The 3392-nt window shown below is 44.8% G+C and overlaps 1 protein-coding gene and 1 long non-coding RNA gene across 2 annotated transcripts in view; one reads left to right on the top strand and one right to left on the bottom strand.

Annotated features, from left to right (window-relative positions):
* Positions 1-3392, bottom strand: part of LOC109313259 (disks large-associated protein 4-like) — a 50568-nt gene that overhangs the window by 41615 nt on the left and 5561 nt on the right. The window lies entirely within an intron of this gene.
* Positions 1-3392, top strand: part of LOC109313261 — a 20903-nt gene that overhangs the window by 6127 nt on the left and 11384 nt on the right. The window contains exon 2 of the long non-coding RNA XR_002102009.1: positions 1929-1934. This is a non-coding gene — a long non-coding RNA (uncharacterized LOC109313261). The remainder of the gene's footprint in view (positions 1-1928; positions 1935-3392) is intronic.

The following is a 3392-nucleotide window of genomic DNA, read 5'->3' on the forward strand; positions in this document are numbered from 1 at the left end:
TGCACATTCAAGACATTTCTGAGGAAGGCAGCAAGCTGCTTTTAATCAGCTGGAGTGATAAGGGAATTTAGAAGGCCACATTAAATATTTAAGAGGCTTTAAATGTCTGCAGCTGATGGCAATAGGGGTTTAGGGTGCAATTTTTTACTCTATTAAAAACAAAATTTTGTACACCACTATTTTCTGTGACTGTTACCAAGATGCTTTGACACCCTAGCATCATAAACACGGGCAATCTTTAGGTACTAACTCCATGCACAATTTTCAATCCCGCAAAACAAGAGCAACACATTCTCCCTTGGAAGGTCCTAGTCAAATGGTCTGAAGTGGGTTCTTCAGCCAGAAACAACTGATAATATTCTTTGCTGGGGGAGGAAGACTAGCATTCTTCTCCTGCTACACTCCTGCAAGTGCAGTAGCAGGTCTAGACCACAGAGCTTTAAATGCATGCGTTTATCCTTTGTGCACTACTGCTCCCCCATTTGAACTCACTACTGGTAAAAAGAAAAGGAAATAATGATGTGCTGCTCCTATGAGTTTTCATCTTTTCCTTCCCTCTGTCACTGTATTTAGCAGGTTTGCTAAGTCTTAAGAAATGGTGCACAAGGGAACTGTAAAGGTTCAGGCAAGTTTGGACCTGCCCTGACACTACTCTCCTGCCAGGACAAAGCTTGTCACAATATAAAGTATATTTTACCATCACTGACCAGCAGTTTAATGGACGTTAAACAATCCATTCCACTTAAGTCTGTTTGGGGGGGGGGGGAGCAAGCAATTTTGCTAGGAAGCCTTTAACATCAACCAACCAACCAGGTACATTTTTAAAATGCTTTAATTTTGCTAATTTCATTAAACCAAGTTACTTCGGCGCATCTATAAAGTTTATCCTGTCATCTACAGCAGTTTTCAACCTGAGGTCTGCTGACCCCTAGGGCAGTGTTTCTCAACCCACTGGTTACAAGAATGCATGAAAGGGTCACAAACAAACTTTTTAAAGAAGAATCAGTTTTTAAAGGAGAAAAAAAAGTGGGAAACCATAGCTGGCAAAGGTCCAGCCTGCAAAGGGCTGATTCCCCCCACTCCACACACTGTGGGGTTGGGGCCTGGGTCAGTGAGGGGCACTTCACTGGGACTGGCCATCCATGTTACAAATGGGTCGCAGTAAAAAAAAAAAAAAAAAAAGTTGAGAACCACTGCCCCAAGGGTCCTCAGACTATTCCAAGGGGTCTGTGAAAGAGATGACCAAGATCAATCAAAACCACATGAATATCCACATTTACAATTCAAAGGGGTCCACACCTCCATTCAAAGTTGTTCAGGGGTCCACAAATGAATAAAAAGGCTGAAAACTACTGGTCTGCCTACAACCAGTTGCATGTGAATGTAGCAGAGGTAAAATGTTGTCTTGTTATCCTACATCTTTGCTCTGCTTGAGAGCTATCTATTGACTCCTTAACATGCATACATTATCATTATCACAGCAGGGTCAGACATCTCTAGTTGCAGAATCTTTATTACAGGAAGCAGAGCAAGACAGCTTCCTTTCCTGACCAGACTGCTGGAACCTGAAATGTAGCTCTGATGCTGTGCTATGGCTATTCTCCCGTGTCCTGACTTTTAAAACTAGAGAAGTCATCTTTGCAGGGTTACTCTGCTCTTTAATACCTCACTTGGTTTGGTTGCAGGGGACTCTCTCATTCCAGCTTTTAAACCAAGACAACAATCTACCAGTTCTTTCCCAGGGGCTGGCTTAAAACACACCCCCAGCAGCTCAGCCTGCAGAGAAGGCCTTAGCCATCAGACCATTCTTCACCATCTCTGGGAACTTCTGGCTTACAAGAGGGCTTCTGACAGGCATTCGCCATTCTGTTCAATGGATTAGGATTCTGAACATGGTAGCGAAAATAATTTGACCGCCTGACCTGGAGGCCAAAGTGCAACCAGCAACATGCCAAAAAGCATTGTGTAGAATGAGAACAAGTGAGACAGAAGGTAAAAAATAGTCATTGCCAGACAAATCCATTCAGCTGTGGTAGGAAGCATCCTGCAACACCAAATCCACTCTACTGGGGAAAACATTGCCTGCTGTCTTGCACTGGGCAGGGGCTGGACACAGGGCAACAAGGGATGTGTTCCCCTTGCCCAGGTATCCCTCACCGTCCTATGCCTTCTTGCTGGGACCTGCGCCAGGTCCTGTGGAGGCAAAAAAATACCAGTGCAGGACCTAGAAAATTCCTGATGCTTTGTGCCTCCACCCCAGGACCTGTGCCAGCTGCATTCATAGGCATGGGTCAGAGCAGGTCTGGGCACAAAGTGCACGGAAGCCCTCAGGTCTCATTCTTCTCATCTTTATGCCACTTGGCTGGGACTGTTCTGACCCAGACCTTCTAATGAAGAATGGGTCAGCACAGGACCCAGCATGGGTCTCCGAGTAGAAACACAGGGCCACAGGCTGGAACCCATGCAGTATTATTTTGCCACTTGCTAAGATGTACCCCTGAAGATCCTGGGGTGAGTCTCTGTAAGTGGGGAGCCTTGACTTGCCCTTACAGAGTGGTGCCCTGGGATTCCCCAGGGCATGTCTCTGCAAGCAGGGAAAGCCAGGCACATGTCTGGGGCTGGAGGAGGTGGATCCTGTGCACTATGGGAATTTCCATGCAGGATCCAGCTCCTTGGGTCCTGGCAGCACCTGCCTGGGGTGGTCAGAGCTTTCTACAGTCATCCCACATATTAAAGACATCCACCACAGTAAGCCAGCCTTTTTCATGGACACTAACGTGACAGGATAAAGGGGATGGAGGTCTATTTGCACTTGTACCTCTATAAGAAGTTTGATGGCTGCATAAAATGCAACATCATGCAAGGTCTGTTTCTACACTGAGACTGAGGCAGGGATAACCATGTGTAGATAAGACATGAATGAGGATGGGCAGAAGCCAGTATCCCTGCAGTATGCCTTAAATTGATAGTCTAAATCCAAAGTATTTAAAAGTTCTTGTGTTGTACACACGGGAATTTCTCTGAGCTTTTCCAGAGATGAGGCAAATTTTCTTGTAAAGCACACTCCAAATTAAAGCCACCCTCAAAATGCATATCCTATTCTCAACGTGCATAATCTAGCCATAATTTTAAAACAGATTATTTTGCCCTATGAAGAGCAGCAGAGATCAAGCGAGATGCAAACATTCTTTATTTTAGGTGTTTTTGCTAAGTTTCATTCAGTTTTTCCTCCACAGGAACACTACATGCCAGAAATCAGTTAGAATGGAAGAGTATTCTGAGAGCTTTACATTCAGTACGACTGCCTGACAGTTTCAACATGGACAGGGTGTTCATGTAAGAAGTGTCTGAAAATGTTCCCTGGAAATATTTGACTCTGACGGAATCATTTT

Source organism: Crocodylus porosus, unplaced genomic scaffold (genome assembly GCF_001723895.1).
Source record: "Crocodylus porosus isolate Cpor-Errol unplaced genomic scaffold, CroPor_comp1, whole genome shotgun sequence".
Taxonomy (NCBI): domain Eukaryota; kingdom Metazoa; phylum Chordata; order Crocodylia; family Crocodylidae; genus Crocodylus; species Crocodylus porosus.